The sequence below is a fragment of the Benincasa hispida genome, chromosome 8, assembly GCF_027475165.1.
Source record: "Benincasa hispida cultivar pf3 chromosome 8, pf3_genome.v1.1, whole genome shotgun sequence".
In the NCBI taxonomy this organism is placed as follows: domain Eukaryota; kingdom Viridiplantae; phylum Streptophyta; class Magnoliopsida; order Cucurbitales; family Cucurbitaceae; genus Benincasa; species Benincasa hispida.
The window spans coordinates 41,714,879-41,733,780 of NC_143485.1; the positions used below are offsets into that span (position 1 = coordinate 41,714,879).

At 29.4% G+C, this 18,902-nt stretch overlaps 1 long non-coding RNA gene across 2 annotated transcripts; it reads left to right on the top strand.

Moving 5' to 3' along the window:
- The first annotated feature begins 5,577 nt into the window (after positions 1–5,577).
- LOC150034594 (uncharacterized) lies at positions 5,578–17,731 on the top strand. Of its 2 annotated transcripts, XR_016531143.1 has the most exons (3): positions 5,578–5,612; positions 5,939–6,017; positions 16,331–17,731. It is a non-coding gene; the product is annotated as an uncharacterized LOC150034594 (long non-coding RNA). The 2 variants fall into 2 exon arrangements; XR_016531144.1 differs by lacking the exons at positions 5,578–5,612; positions 5,939–6,017 and adding an exon at positions 12,109–15,070.
- The last annotated feature ends 1,171 nt before the right edge of the window (positions 17,732–18,902 follow it).

Consider the following 18,902-nt stretch of genomic DNA (forward strand, 5'->3'; position numbering starts at 1 on the left):
CCTCCCACTTGCTTATCGCCTACACGATATGTTCTTCCTCTTACCTTACCAAATTCACCAAAGACCACGCTTTGGGTTCTCGCTTCGAGAATACCTGGGGCTCTTTTCTGGTGGTGTCGTCCCCGTTGCGTTCATGAGTTTGCGGTTGTTCGTGCTGTTGCAGTCGATGCATCTGCTGGGCATTGGTTGATCGGGTAGAGGTTTCCGCTGTGTTGAGATCTGAAGTTTGAAGACCATCTTCAACTGGTATGACAACTCTCTCCCTTATTTTTTCTTGTTCGAAGCATGCGTTTAATTGACTGTATGTTTGCATAACTGTGCGTTTGAACATATTTGATGTAATTCGGTCACTGTGAAATTGGAGTGATCCGAACGTGCTCATAGAACTCTTCGGTAAGAGATCCTTCATGAAAAAGGTGGTGACCATAATACTATGGAGACTCAAGATTGGGTGTTAGATTCTGGTTGCTCAGTCCACATGACACCTAAGGGATGGTTTTGCACTTATAAGAAGTGAAATGGTGGGCTGATCTATATGGGAAACAAAAATACATGCAGAGCTGTGGAATAGGGTCTGTGTCCTTGAAGATGAAAGATGGTTCTGTCAAATTGATAAGGAACATGAGGCATGTTCCAACTTAGAAGAGGAATCTCTTTTCATTGGGGATGTTTGATGCCATAGGATATGAATATAGGCTGTGGGAGGCACCTTTGAAATTATTAAGGATTCCAAAGTGGTCTTGGTGACAACCAAGGTGAATGGTCTATATGTCATCAAGGATGTGCAAATGGCACACTCAACTTTGTTAGCAACGGATGAGGAACCCATTGAAGATGAGTTGTGGCACAAAAGACTCTCTCATATCAGTGTGAGGGTGCTACAAGTGCTATCTAAATAGGGTATACTACTAAGGGGTGTTGGAGATAACCTTAAATTTTGTGAACATTGTATATTGGGCAAGGCAAATAGACAGGAATTCCCCAAAGGACATCACACTTCAAAGGAAATCCTTGAATATGTGCACTTAGACTTGTAGGGGCCAGCTCACTCTCCATCTCTTGGTGGAGCAAGCAACTTTCTTTCATTTGTAGATGACTATTCAAGAAAGAGTTGGGTTTATTTCTTAAAATCCAAAGATGAATTATTTAGTAGATTTAAAGAATGGAAGACCTTGATTGAGAAGCATACCTTTAAACAAATTAAATATTTGAGAACTGATAACGGTTTAGAGTTTTGTGGAGAGGAGTTTAATTTGTATTGTAGGGAGCAAGGCATAGTAAGGCATAGATCTGTGAGGTACACACCTCAACAAAATGGAGTAGCTGAAGGATTAAACAGAACAGTGCTAAAAAGAGTAAGATGCCAACTGTCCAATGTTTTGCTACCTGAAAAGTATTGGGTTGAAGCTGTCTCCTACACCATATACACACTTAATAGATGCTTTCATCAATCTATAGAGCTGAAGACTTCTGAAGAGAGGTGGACAGGACAGCCACCTAAGCTAGAACAACTAAAAGTGTTTGGTTGTGTTGGCTATATGCACCAAAGTCAAGGGAAATTGAAACCCAAGGGCTGTAAAGTGCATGTTCTTAGACTTCACACCGGGAGTAAAAGGCTTTAGGCTATGGCATCCAGTGGAAAAGAGGTGTGTGAACAGCAGAGGTGTGATCTTTAGAGAAAATGAAATGTTCATGATGCCAAAATAACCATCTTCAACAGTAAATAAGACTAGTAGCACTAGATTTGAGGTGGAGCCTCAAAATGATAATGGAGCTTCTACTTCCTCACAAAATCAAGAGTTATAGGGTGATGAGGCAGCTGAATCCAGTGATCATGTGTCAAGTGATCTAGTTGAGACACATGGGGACTTGCACAACTACTCTTTGGCAAGAGACAGACCGAGAAGAACAATAGTACCACCAGTAAGGTACCAAGAGTCCGATTTTGCAAGCGTAGCATTGATTGTCGCCATTTTTTTGAGTAATAATGAACCTTCTAGCTTTGAATAAGCAATAAACAGCTCAGATGCTAGACAATGGATTGAGGCTATGAATGATGAGATGAAGTCCCTAAATCAAAATGACACTTGGAGATTAGTACCTTTGCCTAAAGGGTACAAACCCATCTCATGCAAATGGATTTACAAATTTAAAGAAGATATTCTAGATGTACAAAGTCTAGGTTCAAAGCTAGGTTTGTTGCTAAAGGGTTCACCCAAAAGGAAGGCATTGACTATAATGAGGTGTTCTCTCCAGTTGTGGAGCATATTTCCGTCTGGCTGCTCCTTTCTCTTATTGTGCAGAAAAATTTGGAACTTGACCAGTTGGAGACAGCCTTCTTACATGGGCTATTAAATGAGACAATTTATATGAGATAACTTCAAGGCTATGTTAAAAGTGGAGAAGAAGACCTTGTGTGTTTGTTGAACAAGTCCATCTATGGCCTTAAACAATCACCTAGATGCTGGTATGAGAGGTTTGATGAGGTGATCTCCAAGATGGGATTCAAAAGAAGCTCATTTGATTGGTGTGTTTACACATTTGAATGTGGTGTGGGGGGGAATAGATTGCAAAATAGTGGAAGATGTTATATATTTATATTTGTTATTGTGAATGGGATGAGGGTGGGGGAGGTAAGGGAGAAAAGAAAAAGAATTACAAAATATGTATGCTTTTTTACTAGTGGAAGATGTTATATGTTTGTTATTAGGTGGTTTGAGAAGGGGGAGTGTTTGAGAATTTGTGTTTATTGTGACATGATGAGTTTTTTTTTGTGATAATTAGAGTTGAAATGATCTGAATTGTCATTTTCATCATCTAGACCAACTTATGACTCATAATATAAAATGGATTATCCATTTTATATAAACGGTGAGTTTGCTTAAGTTTGATATTTAACTTTTGAAATTGTTGAGAATATGTGAATTGTGTTTGAAAATAATTTGATATGTATCTAATTATGTGTGCAAGACTAAATTGGAGCTTGTTGGTGATGACTACATTTGCACTTTTTTTTTTTCAAGATCACTAATTAGGTGATGACTATATGCAAAAAAAAAAAATTCTTTTTGAGATCACTAATTGTAGACTTTTATTATTATTATTATTATTTTGTTGTAGTGGATATGGTGGATTTTATAAACATTTTTTAGTATATAGTACGTTTTAATTACGTCGCAAGATTATTACATCGAGAACATACAACAACAAGCAATGCAATGAACATAGAAACTTTATAGTATTTAGAAAACATCTCATATTGCGACTTTTAGTAAACGTCATAAATGCGACTTTTTGAAAACTTTGAAAACATTGCATTGTGCGACTTTTCGACAACGTTGCATCATGTGACTTTTTGACAATGTCGCATTGTGCGACTTCAAAAACGTCACATAATGCGACTTTTTGAAAACGTTGCATGATGCGTCTTCTTAATCAAAATTGCATGATGTAACATTTTCATCATGTCGTCGCATCATGCGACGTTTTCTACCAAATAGTCATAAGACACATTCAAGGACTAAAGCATGCAACAACTTAAATTATTCGCTAAAAATTTTTTGCAACAAAGTTTTATTTTTAGTGACAAATATTTTTAGTCGCAAAAAGCTAAATTTCTTGTAGGGAATTTTAGTTGCTATGCTCTTGGTAAATCTTAGTCAATTGAAGTTAATTTTTATTAAAATTGGTTAAATTGATAATAATAATTATAATGTGAGAAAAATTATATTTTAACCTTTAAATTATATGTATCATTTTTTGTTCCTCAACTTTCAAGTTAATTTGTTATTTTTTATCTCTAAACTTTTTAATTTGTTCTATTTTTTATTCTCAAACTTTTAAAATGCCTATTGTCGTTCATGAATTAAAAATAAATAAATAACTATTTTAGTCTCAATTACCTTTAATATGTTTGTAACAAATTAGTGACATAGTTATGATTATATATACTAATATGTTAATAAGATCATAGTTTTAAGCTATATAGGTAAGAGACAAGCATTTGGTAGGCAAATATTAGATAGAAAAACATATCAAAATTAATATTTCTCTAAAAAAAAGTTCAAGAACTAAGGCCCGTTTTGGTAACTATTTGGTTTTTAGTTTTTTTGTTTTTGAAAATTAAGCCCATAAATACTACTTCCATCTCCAAATTTCTTTCTTTCTTGTCTTTTGTTACCAATGTTTAAAAAACCAAGCCAAATTTGAAAACTAAAAAAAATAGTTTTTAAAAACTTATTTTTGTTTTTGAAACTTTGCTAAGAATTCAACAATTGTATTTAAGAAATACACAAACCATTGTAAGAAAATGAGAGATAATGAGCTTCATTTTCAGAAACCAAAAACAAAAAACAAAATGTTTACCAAATGAGACTTAAAATACTCATGTTTAAAAGCTTAGAGATCAAATTGAACAAACTAAAAAATTTAAAGATCAAAATAAATATTTTGATGATTTATAGACCAAAATATTCTAAACTTGAAAAGTCACGAGGTTATTGTAGGAGTAATTTTTCAAATATATGTATATATCGATTCTTATTATTGATTGGTTCACTGACTTTTTTGGAAAACGGAAACTGAGATTTAGAAAACACTTTCCAAACAATCTAATAAAAAGAACAAGTTTTTGACCAAAGTCAATAAAAATTAAAATTACTTAACCACCCTTTCATGTTTGTCGCAATAGTAAGTAGAAGTAAGTTCTTTAAATGAAAAAAAAAAAAAAAAAAGTTTGATTAAATTTGTTCAATTTTAATGTTTTTGTTCAATAAAATTTAAATTGAGTATTTGACTGAAATTAATTGAATAATAATAATATTTTTATAGGATGATACTATGTTTTCAAAATTTATAGTAAAAATGTTATAGATAAAAAAGTTCTTTAAAAAAAAATCAATAAAAAACTAGCAGAGAGATTAAATTTAATATCTATTCAAAAGTACAAAGGCTATAATTAGACAATTAAAAGTTTAAAAACTAAATTCAACCAATTTCAAAATATGTACTAAAATAATATTCTAACAAAAAAATAAATAAATTTACGAGATCAACTTATTTGTTCCGAAAGAACTAGAGTGGCTTAAAGATGAATTAGGGATTAAGTTAGAGAAAAACAATTAGTTGCAATAAACTTTAAAAATTTCATCAAATTAGGCTCTTTAAATGTTGGAATTGATGTCTATAATCTATTAATTGTTATTCTGTGTTCGTTAGTGGACCCTACCAACTTTAGTTAATTGGGTTACTTGATCTTATGCAACCAAATCACTAATTAATTAAAATGTTTGTTAATTATTATTTCAATTTTGAGGTGTCAAATCCCACTACTTCAGTTAGTTTACAGTGTAAATACGCTTCCAAATTAATCTCTCATAACAAGTTTTATTTTATCAAATTATTAATATTACATTCACCACAGCACTACGCCGAGTGTGGTTTAACTTGAAGCACAAGTAATGACTGGCAACGGATACATGACCGGCAACCGGCAACCGGCAACGAATCTTTTGTAGTCGGTGGGTGAAGAGATTTTATAAAAGGCTAAGACGCTCCTCTTCTTCAATTAAAGCTTTTCATTTTTCTTCTTCAAATTTTCTTTCGAACATCAGGTAACCGACTTTTCTTCTTCTTCTTCCTTAATCCTCTGTTTAATTTTATTATTTCTTATGATTTAGGGTTTTTTCTGTTTACCTTTACATCTTCATGATCATCATCTGGAAGCTAGAATTTTTAGTGAGAAATTGTTAGTTATTAATTTTATTCCTCAATTACTTTTTAATTATGGACTAATTTAGTTTTAATTGAACTAATTCAGAACAAATTAAGGAACATCACATATATCTAATTTAGATTCGTATGAAATGTGCCTAATTATGTGCATCAAATTACTAAACTTGTTTTTATGATTCTAATTTTTAGGGTTTTCTAATTTCAGATTAAGCATTACCGACCTGTTTGGACCAAAGTGGAATTCATACACAAACAAACTCCAATTCTCAACTTTTGCTCCATAGGTTTTTTCTATTTCATTCTTTTTTTTTTTTAATATATTCTGGAATTTGTTACGATTTTTCTCGATTAAAAAACGCTATTTTTTCCCTAACTTCTCTCTGCGCATTTTTTTTTTTTTTGAAAATAGAACTCTCTTTAAAAATAAAAAATAAAAAAACCCCTTTCTCATTTATTTCACGTTTTAAAGAAAACTAATTCAAAAACTCCTTTCAAAATATTTCTGCAAACTTTTCTTTATCTTCATTTCCAAATCATTTTTCATTCTTTAGTTCATTTTTTTTCGGGAACTCTTTACAAAATATTTTCCCAACTTTTGCAAAAATTTCTTTCTGATAGAAGTTTCAAAATATTCCTTCCAAAATATTTTCTCAAAACTTTTCTCTTTTTTTTTTTTTTTTTTTCTTTTTTTCCCAGAAACTATTCTTCAAAAGATCTTTCCAAACCTTTTCCTCAAACTTTTTTCAAAATAGTTTTTCCAATAACTTTTTCAAAAATATTTTCTCAAACTGTTTTTCTTCGCTTTTAATTTTTTTTTTCAAAAATTCTTTTCAAAATATCTTCTCAAATTTTGCAAAAACTTTATTGTCTTTTTAACTTTTTTTGCAAAAATATTTTATCAAATTATTTTCACTTCAACTTTCTTTCAGAAACCCATTTAAAAATATCATTCTCAAACTTTATTCTTCTTCTTCGTTTATTCTAAATTATTTTCTAACATTGTCTCTTCAAAAAAAATTTCCTAAATATTTTCTCCTTTTTTCTTTTTGATAATAAGAACTCTTTTTCCAGAACTCTTTCTATTTTTTTTTTCGAACTTCTTTCTCTTCAATTTTTGTTTCAAATACTTTTCAAAATATTTTGTCAAACCTTTTTATTTTCCTTTTTTCTTTGTAGAAGCCCCTTTCCATTTTTTTTACTTCATATTATAAAAACTCTTCTCAAAATATTTTCTCAGGTTTTGCAAAAAGTTCTTTCTTTAAAAGTTTCAAATTTTTCTTACCAAAATATTTTCTCAAACGTTTTTGTTCCTTTTATTTCAGAAGATCTCCTTCAAATTATCTTTTCAAACTCTTTCTCAAACTTTTTTCTTTTTTAACTTTTCGTGTTAAAAAATTCTCCTAAAATTTTTAGGAAAAATATCTTTTGGTCTCTATGTTTTGGGTCTAGTTTCCATGTTTCAAAATATTCTATATTTAGTCCTAAAGTTTTGTATTGGGTTTCAATTTAGTTCCTAAGTTTCTAAATATTACAATTTTACCATTGACATTTGAATTTGTTTCAATTTGGTTCCTAGATTTCAAGATTTTCACTTTTAATCTCGATTTTTCACTAAATAGTCATTTTCTATGTATGAAATAAATTTAAAATAATTAATTAAATTTCATTATTTTTCATCACATTTAAAATTAAAATTAAAATTTCACTTCATAGTTATTTCAAATTAATTAAGAGACCGTGACCAATGAATGGAAGTGAGTATTTAATAAAATATTTAAATTAAACGTGTAAAAGCTTGAGAGCTAGAGACCAAATTAAAATAAAACTTAAAGGATAAAATTGTAACATTTTGACACGGGACTAAATCTAAACTAAATTCAAAATTTAAGAATTAAACGTGTAACAGTTTTTTAAACGTGAGAATAAAATAGAAATTAGATGCATAGGGATCAAAAAGATATCTTTTTTCAATTTTTTTAAAAAAAGTTATTTTCACTGCAATTTTTTCTTTCAAAATCCCAATTTTAAAATATTATTTCTCTTAATTTATTTCTCTTTTTAAAGAAAACATTCATAAACTATTTTAAAAATATTTTCTGGACTTTTGTCTCTTCAATTTTTTTTTTGAAATATTTTCTCTCTTTCATTTTAAACAAAGATCACTTTCAAATTTTTTTTTTCTCAAACTTCTTTCCCTTCAAATTGTGTTTCAAAAATATTTTCTCAACTTTTTTCTCTCCTTTTAAGAACTTTTCCGAATTTTTTCTCAGAACTTTTTTTTCTTCTACATGTTTAGGTGTAATTTTAAAATGGTTAAAATCGCTTTTATCATTTTTAAAATCAAAATATGTTTTTAATCCTTCAAAATTAATTTTGATAATATAAAAATTACATTTAGTGAAAACTATATGAATTTTGACTAATTAAAATTGTGTTTCCGAGTGATTTTGAAAATGACGAGAGTGATTTTGAAAATGACAAAAGTGATTTTGACAATTTTAATTACTCCCTTCTCTCTTAGTTTCAACTTAGATATAGATCAATTTGTTAGTTTTGCACATAAATATTTAATACATTTCTTGTTAACTACTTTCTTTTCGAAAAAAAAAAACTGTAGATAACTTCCTCAACGTATGTTATCTTATTTGATCCTACTATTATTTGGTATATGATTTTCTATTGAGCTATGGATTGTTCAATTTTTTTACTCTTTTTCTTCTATTGTGTGTCATTCTTTAATTTCACTTTATATGATATATTGGTTTGTTGCTTTTTTTTTTATACACTAATTGTCATTTTTTGGTGACTGCTTTTATATATTGTCTTATATGTTTTATTTTTCCTTTGGTATATGTTTGATTTGATTTTATTGTCTTCTCTCTCGTTTTCTCTCTCTCATCGACATTTATGTGATGTTGTTTTAGTTTATTTTATTCGTCGTAGGTACATTGTTTTTCTAATGTTGTTTTATTTGTTCATTTTATGTATTTTTCTCTTTTCTATTTTATCGTCTTTGTATCTCCTTTAATTTGGTTACTCTTTAGTTTTACTTTTTGTATATTATTTTTTTAAATAATATTAATTTGTTAGTTTTGTATCAAATATTTAATGCATTTCTTGTTGACTACTTTGGATAACACTTCTTTGGAGGGTAAGAGAAGGGTTAATTTATTTTTCTATCATTAGAGTTGAATTTTATTATAGATTGTATTTTGTGTCTTTTATTTTAAGATTAAATGACAAATCTGCTGAAAATATTTATATATAATAGCAAAATATCAGTCTATATACGATAGGTCGTGATAAACTACTATCTGACAGATAGTAGTCTATCGCAATCTCGCGTTGTCTATCGAGACAGTGAAATTTTGTTATATTATTTGTAAATATTTTGGTTCATTTTTCTATATTTGAAAACAAAATTTATTTTATTTATTTTTTAAATCAAATGTAAAATTATGCTGAAAATATTTATAAATGATAGCAAAATATCATCGTCTATCTGCGATAGATCGCGATAGACTACTATCTGACAGATAGTAGTTTATTGCAATCTATCGCGGTCTATCGTAGATAGACAGTAAAATTTTGTTATATTTATAAAAATACTTTGGTTCATCTTTCTATATTTGAAAACAACATTTATTTTATTTCTTTTTTAAATCAAAGGTAGAATTTCTTTATAATTTGGGGTTAAAAAAGTTGTACTTTTTTTCTCTATTTATTTTGTGACAGTTTTAGTTTCATCCTATTTGGTATATTAGATTTTGATGACTGCTTGTCTTATATGTTTTTTTTTCTTCGGTTTTTTGATTTTATTTGATAGATTGTAGATTGTTTTTCTGCCTTCAGTTCTAGTTTTGTTTTTGTGTGGTATTTGTTTTTCTTTTTTATTTATTTGGTTATATTTTAGATTTTTTTTCTTTTTAATGAATGGTTCAATTATTTCTTCATCCTCTGTTGGTACATTGTTTTTCTACTCTGCACCATGGGTTTTTTTTAGATTTTTTTTCCTTTTTAACGAAGTGTTCAATTTTTTCTTTTGGGATTTATTTTGATACATTGTTCTACTTGCATATGGGTTCTAATTTTGTGACACTTTCTCTGTTTAATCATTTTTTTATACTTTTGTGATCTTTTACTTATTTGGTCCTATTTTATTTATTTTTGTACCAAATATTGAATTGTTTTCACCGTGGTTGGTTTAAATATGTTCTCGGTAAGACATTCTTTTAGTTTTATTTTATTTTGGACCCATTGTTAATTTTATTGGTTTCTCTCTCTTTGTTGTCTCTCTTTTATCAACATTTATGTGATGTTGTTTTAGTTTATTTTGTTTGTTGGTACATTACTTTTCTAATGTTGTACTATTTGTTCAAATTTTATGTATTTTTCTCTTTTCTCTTTTATCATATTTATATCTCTTTTAATTTGTTATTCTTTAGTTTTACTTTTTGTATATTATTTTTTTTAAATAATATTCATTTGTTAGTTTGTATGGAATATTTAATACATTTCTTGTTGACCACTTTGGATAACACTTCTTGGATAGTAAGAGAAGGGTTAATTTATTTTTCTATTATCAGAGCTGAATTCTATTATAGATTGTATTTTGGTGTATTTTATTTTAGAGTTAAATGATAAATTTGTTGAAAATATTTATTAATAATAGCAAAATATCACAGTCTATCTGCGATAGATTGTGATAGACTACCAGATAGTAGTCTATCGCGGTCTATCGTAAATAGACAGTGAAATTTTGTTATATTTGTAAATATTTTGGTTCATTTTCCTATGTTTCAAAAAAACATTTATTTTTTTAATTTTTTAAATCAAATATACAATTTCTTTATAATTTGGGGTTCAAAAAGTTATACTTTTTTTCTCTACGATTTTAGTTCTGTCGTATTTGGTATATTATATTTTGATGACTGCTTGTCTTATATGTTTTCTTTTTTCTTTGGTCTAGTTTTGATTTTATTTGACAAATTGTAGATTGTTTTTCTATCTTCAGTTTTAGTATTGTTTTTTTTGTGATATTTGTTTTTCTTTTTTATTATTTTGGTTATATTTTAGAATTTGTTTTTCTTTTTAATGAACGGTTCAATTATTTCTTTACCCTCTGTTGTATAATTTAATTTGATTTTACTTATTTGTTATTTTGTTTTGGTGCATTGTTTTCTACTTTGCACCATGAGTTCAAATTTGTGACCCTTTCTCTGTTTTATCTTTTATTGCTTTTGTGATTATTTACTTATTTGGTCCTATTTTATTTATTTTTTTGACCAAATGTAGAATTATTTTCATGATGGTTGGTTTAATTTTATTATCTCTCATATAAATTTATTTTGTTTTGGTTCCACTATTCTTTGGAACCATTGTTTATTATTGCCTTTTCCCTCTCGTCTCTCTTTTATTGATGTTTATGTGACGTTCTTTTAGTTTATTTTGTTTGTGGTAGGTTACATACTATTTGTTATGATTTTTATATATTTTCTTCTCTTTTCTATTCTCTCTTTTAATTTAGTTTTACTTTTTTTTATATTATTTTCTTAAATTATATTAATTTGTTAACTTTGTACAAATGCAACAGAATATTGAATGCATTTCTTGTTGACTACTTTTTTTTTTATAATTATAGATAGCTTCTTCAATTGTAAGAGAAGGGTTAATTTATTCTTCTCTTAACGATCAAAGTTGAACTCTGACAAAGTATTTTATGTGTCTTTTAATTACTTTTTTTTTTTTTATCAAATGTAGAATTTCTTTATATTTTGTTACATTTTTAGTTTTATCTTGTTTGGTAAATAGAAATAGATTTTCTATGGCTTACTTACTTGTTCACTCTCTTTTCTATTATGTGTCATTCTTTAGTTTCACTTTTGTATATTATTTTCTTAGTTATATTAGTATATTGATTTGTTAGTTTTGTACAATAGTACCATTTTTGATGTCTTACTTCTTTTTAAATTATATATGTTTGTTGTCTTCGGTATATGTTTCATTTTATTTGGTATTTTTTTTTATGTCTTTCTTCTTTTTATATTATATATAATTATTTCTCTTTGTTAGCGAGGTAGATTTGAAGGCTTTTCCAAGAAGTTTTTTAACTCTCTTGACTACATGGAATCATATAGTTCATTCTTATAAATATTATGAGATCTCTCCACTAATCCAATATGTGAGGATCATTATTTTTTGTCTTCAAATTTTCTATATGTTTTATTATTTTGGTTTTTTTTTTTTTACTTTTGGTTTTTTTTTTATTTTTCTTTTGCAATGGTTCACTACGGATGGTTCGATTATTTTAATCCTCTCTTTCCTTATGATGTCTATTTTATGTAACATTCTTTTGATTTTTTTTTTTTTTTTGGCGATCTCTTACTTATTTGGACTACTTTTTTTTTTAATCTTTTGTGATCTTTTACTTTGGTCTTATTTTATATCAAAACCCCATTCAAATTTTTTTTTTCTTACTTTCTCTTCTGTTTCATTTTTGCACAAATGCTTTCTCATTTATTCCTTCAAAACTCTTTCCAAAATATTTTCTCTTCATTCTTTTTCGCAAGAACTATCTTTATCGAATTCTTTGCAAAGTTTTTTTTTTTAATTCGGTTTGTTTTTTTCACTCTTTTTTGTTTCTAACTTTGCAAAAATTCTTTCTAATAGAAGTTTCAAAAACACTTTTCAAAGCATTTGCCCAAGCTTTTTTTTTTCTTTACTTCTTTCCTTCAAAACTCTCTTTCTAACGTATTTCTCAAACGGTTTTGTTTTTCTTCCATTCTGTTTTGCTTTTGTGAACTCTTTCCAAATTCTTTTTCAAACTATTTTCCCTTCAATTTCATTGATTTCTCATTTTAAAGAGAATTTTCAAAAACTATGTTCGAAATATTTTGCAACTCTTTGAGGTGATTTAAGAAAAATTGATTGGCCCGGAAATCAATTTCCCTATTTCACCTTATCTCCAATCCTAATTTTCTGAATTTTAATTGCTCTTTTTCTAACTTTATTTTCATATCAAGATACTGATTAATATTACTGTACTACAATATGTGGTTTCATTTTATTGTGTTTAATGGATATTAGATTTTGCCATGGTATCTATGGTGGATATTATATTTTTTTTCTATTTAATGCAATTATTTCTTTGCTATCCGATGTCTAAGTTAATTTGATTTAACTCATTTGTTTATTTTTTAGATTTATTTTGGTACATTATTTTTCTAGTTTGCACAATGGGTTCATATTTTGTAACCGTTTCTTTGTTTTATCTTTCTTGGCACTCTTGTGATTTTTACTTATTTGATCCTATTTTATGTATTTTTGGAACTAATGTAGAATTAGTTTTACTGTGGTTGGTTTAAATTTGTTCTCTCTCAGACATTCTTTTAAATTTATTTTACTTTGGTTCCATTATTCTTTGGAACCATTCTCTCTTTGTTGTCTCTCTTTTATCACCTTCATGTGACGTTTATTTATTTTTTTCATTGTCTCTTTTTTATCACGTTTATGTGATGTTTATTTATTTTGTTCATAGTGGTTATATTATTTTTCTTATGTTGCACTAGTCGTTCAATTTTTTTTAATATATATTTTCTCTTTTCTATTTTATCTTCTTTTGTCTTTTTTAGTTTTTAACTCTTTAGTTTCACTTTTTTGTATATTATTTTCTTAAATTATATTAATATGTTAGATTTGTACAAAATATTTAATGCATTTCTTGTTGACTACTTTTTTAGTAACTATGGATAACTTCTTCGATTCTAAGACAAGGATTAATTTATTTTTCTTTTATCGATTGAAGTTGAACTCTGACAAATTATAGATTGTATATTGCTTGTCTTTTAGTTAAATTTACTTATATATATATATTATCGAAGGTAAAATTTCTTTATCTTTTAGGGTCCAAAAAGTTTCACTCCTTTTTTCTCTGAAATTTGGTGACATTTTTAGTATCTTGTTAAATAGAAATAGATTTTCTATTGCTCAATTTTTTTTCACTCTCTTCTATTGTGTCATTCTTTAGTTTCACTTTTGCATATTATTTTCTTAGTATATTAATTTGTTAGTTCTGTATAGTATCATTTTTCGATGGCTTACTTCTTACATATGTTTTTTATGTCTTTGGTATATGTTTCATTTTATTTGATATTTTTATTTTTTATTTATCCTTTTAAGTATTTATTTATGTTTGTTAGCCAGTAGGATTAATTTGAACTATGCTTTTCAAGCGGGAAAATTAAAAGGTTATTGTCCTTTAAAAAACTATTTAGGAAAATATCGTTGTTTTCAAACTATTTGTAAAAATATTGTTTTTTTTTAAAAAAAATAAGTCGAGGGTTGAAAATTCGACCTAGCGACCTTCCTTTTATTTGTACGTCGAACTTTGAACCCTCGACCTTGCCCTTCCTAACATTATTATTGAGTCTGTTTAATTATCATTCCGGAGACCTTCCTCTGTCAAAAGATCATATTTCTAAATTTTCATAAGGTCCCCCTGAAATTCCTTCCAAAGCTTGTTGAATAATTTTTACGGATTCTGTCATCTCAGCAAGTCTGACTAAATAACGAGCTAATGAATCTCCTTCTTTTTGTCACTGAACTTCCCAATCAAATTCGAGAGCGAGATTATGAGAGAGAGCGAGATTTTGAGAGAGCGAGATTTTGAGTGTGAGCGTGAGCGAGAGCGAGAGCGAAATAGCGAGATTTTGATAAAGAGCGAGAATACCGTACAAATTTTCCTTTTTTTTCCTTTTTAATTATTACACATTCCACCTTCTTCTTTTTAGTCCTTTCTTTCTTTTTCTTTTTTTTTTTTTTTTTTAATTTTCCATTTTATAAAAAAAATTCTAAAAATATTTTATTATTTTATTTAAACTCTAAAAAGAATAAATTAAAAAAAAATAATAACTCATAAAAATAAAAAAATGTAAATTAAATATCTCATTTATATAAAAATAATTACAAAAATCAATGTGTCCCACAAGGCGGACGTCGTTGATTTCGAGCTGTTTTCGTCATCGACTTCGAACTTGAGGTTGCTCGGGTTCTTCTTGATGTGGCTCTGGTACCTCTATAAGCGCTTCATAATATAAATATTCATTATGCTCTCCATGACCCCGACCATGTCCATGCACGTATGAAGACGAAGGACCAGCCTCTGAGTCATAATGTCCTGAACCAAATCCTGACATCATCATCATCGGACTAACATAATCAGTTTGACTCTGCGTCTGCGTCATAGGGGGCAACTCTTCCACATTATGTGCAACCTCATCAAACTCATCCTCTTCCCGAATAGGTCCCCTACGTCTAGGAGCTAGTGGAGGAACAATAGGTATGTCGTACATATAATGAATTTCCTCCATATAGCTTTGGTTGTCACTACATATAGCAAAAACCTGGTTTGGATCATTCGCAACCTCACGAAGTCTACTGTTATTCGATCTCTATGAATTATAAAATAATTAGATAATATTTAAAATAAATTTAAATTAAAAAAATAGATAATATTCATTCATTTACCAGATGACCCACAGCTGCTCCCAGACGAGTGATATAGTACCTTATGATATTATTATACCAATGAATATATTATGGAGTGACATCTGTGTCAAACTGTTTAAGAGAAACCCCCACTACAATAAACCTTGTATGATAGTGTCATCACACTACCAAATGTGCAACTTTTTCGGACCAATCTCCAGTCCTTAGGTCAATATCATGCAGTACGGGTTCAGTATTACAAGGCGATGGGACATCCTGCTGAAAACCGAATTGCCTCATCACCCTGTCAAGAAGATGCCACTCACTAATGTGAAAACATATGAGAGGACTCATCGTTCGCCATATGTTTTGACCATTCGTACAAAAATTAGGCAAAGTATGCACAATAATTTTGTACGGCTCCCAAATAACCTGAAACACAAAATGTTATATTAGAGAATATTAAAGAAAAATACAATAAAAATGTGAATAAAATAATCAATTAGATTTAGTGTAATGTACCTGTTCAGGTTGAAGCATATCAAACATGTACATATACTGGTTGACTACATGTATGGCTATCCTAGTCACACAAAATTTGTCTCTCCACCTAAATTTTTAAATTGATAATTTAGAATTTAAATTAACTAAATCAGTGATATAAAAATTAAATTGAATTAAAATAACATACCGAAAATCGTAAGCTCGTCCAACTAACTGAGCGTCATTAACATGATGTAGCTGTGGAGCCATTGTTGGAAATCGCTCCCAAGCCCATAGTTGCAAAAGTATGAGAGGTCCAGCTATCTCTCGAACTTTAGGTCTTGTTGCTTTGCATAGTTGTCTATACAACCATGCCAATACAACCATGCCAAGCATGCTCCACCCCACTAATACCGCCCCACATCATGGAGGTTAGCTAACAGTGGCAGGAACATCAAATGAACAAAATAACTTGATTTATCTGAAAACAGACTTCCACCTATCATTTGTAGTATATATGCTCACGCATATCTTATGATGGTTTCCTCGTCTGCATCATCTGTAAGCTCACGAAATTGTGTTCCTAACCATATTAAACTTAATCTCGATCCTTTAATCTTGTCGACAGGTGGGGTGCACCGAGGTACAATTGACAAACTTCTAACCAGTCATCTTACATCACTCCGGTGACCGGCTCACCATCAACAGGTAACCCCAACAACACTTCTATGTCTTGTAGAATGATAGTGCACTCTCCAACAGATATATGGAATGTATACATCTCGGGCCTCCATCTCTCGATCAAGGCTGTGATCAGATGCCGGTCCAACTGAATAAATCTTGCCTCTCGACGTCTACAAGAAATTTCTCCAGTAGTACGATCTCGCCATACAACATATGATCGATGAATGGACTGGTCGTACAAAACATCGGGATCAACAGGTCCTGGGTTTAAAGCCATGATCTGAAAAAAAAATATATATATTAAAATTGACTATAATTGAATAGTAGAGAAAAGTGTGAAGGTAAAGAATAATATAAAACTATATTAAAATTGACTATAATTCATGTTTACTAGATCGTGCAGTCTATTTATTTATTTTGTCTGAGCAAGAGCATTTATAGGCAAAATTCGAGCTCCTTTGAGGACTCCATTTATAATAGATTTGTTGTCATCCACCCATATCTGAATCCTCCATCATGTGCTTGAATCCATTGTTCTAAACTAATGTTGTAAAAAAAACTTAGACAGCTCTGATTTATTCCTTTGATATCTTTAATTGCTTTGTTGAACTTTTGAATTTGAAACTGACACCCGGCATGATAAACATAATTTTTCAATGAATTAAATTTATACTTTTTATTGAAGTTGCTGACGATATGTCGTAAGCAGAAACAATGGTGACATTTCAGTCCCGTCCAACCATTTGCTGGGTTGTTCACTGCTGCAATTATACCAGCATGTCGATCTGAAATTAAACACACACCTCTTCGTGTGTGACAATTTCTCTCAGGTGTTTCATACTTAGTGATCTCGAACAAGCCATCATACCGAGCAGTACTGTTCATGTAACAAGTGGCAAGCATTCGGCATTCCATACTCGCATTTTATGGCCGTTTGCTCACATTTTAACATTAACTACGAAGATTTTATTGAGGACTACTACAAATTGTCAACGTATGCTGAATGTTACTCTCCTCAATTTCAACCTGTACCGCATGAAGATTACTAGATCACGTACCCTAATATGCCCGTCTTACATCCTGATCTATCGTTGTTGAGAAGACCTGGTAGTCCGAAAAGTTCACGTTATCACAACGAGATGGATTGGACAGAACCAGCCACTCGACAACGATGTGGATTTTGTAACTAGTTAGGACATAATCGAAGGAAGTGTCCTTCGTTACTAAGACGAGCTCCAGATAGTTAGGGATTGAATAATAAATAATTTTTTTTATTATATATTCATTTTATTGTATATTCAATTTTTTATTATAATTTATTGTATATTCAATTTTTTTATAATAATCTATCGTATATTCAATTTTTTTTTTTTTTTGTAATCAATAAAGTTTTACATTATAATAATCTAATATATTCAATTTATTCAATTCATTGTCTAATGATTATTCAATTATAGTATAATAATCTAATATATTCAATTTGTTGTCTAATGATTATTCAATTATAGTATAATAATCTAATATATTCAATTTGTTGTCTAATAATTATTCAATTATAGTATAATAATCTAATATATTCAATTATAGTCTAATGATTATTCAATTATAGTATGATTATTAGCTCTTTTTTCTCTTTTTTTTATATATATTTCTATGGAAAGTTCAAATAAAGTGAAGACTCTCGCTCTCTCCTAAGATCTCGCTCTCTCAGTCTCATTCTCTCCTAAGATCTCGCTCTCTTAATCTCGCTTTCTCCTAAGATCTTGCTCTCACTCTCGCTCTCTCGATATCGCTCTCTCTTAAGATCTCGCTCTCGCTCTTTCACTCTTGCTCTCTCTCAATATCTCACTCTCTCTGTTATTGTTGTTATTTTTCCATTAATGATTACTAGCTTTTATTTCTTCTGGAACAATCACAAACACTTTTTTGATTATGGATCTACTACCAGAAACTCAATGCGTAATCTTAGCATTCAATGTGTATTCCTGAATAATCTCATTTTTCAATTATTCAACCATTTCATTTTACCAAGTTTAATGTTAGTCAGATTAGTCATCTCGCTCTCTCCAACATTCTCGCTTTGAATCTCACTCTCTCCTAAAATCTCGCTTTGAATCTCGCTCTCTCTTTAATCTGCTTCAGCCCACTTATCTCCTTAATTGCTTTGAAGTTTCGACATGTGTGTAACCTTCGACAACCTAATATACAAAATTTTGTTCGTAGGCAAAGCTAATTCAGAATTATCTTTTATTCCAAGGCATAACTTGTATCCATGCGCTTCATATTCGCCTGGAGTTCGCTCTCATAAATATAGCCATCCCCACCCCCTCACGTCAATCCCACAAGCCTCCGTCTAATTCGAAAAGATAACAAAATGCATAGATTGTTAGAAGCAGATCGAGTACACAGATACATATATTATACCATCTCATTACTTTATTTCCTCTATAAGGGAAAAAGAAAAGTAATAAACTTGCAATCTCGAGGGTGGATGTGTGTCGAAACTTCAACTTTCG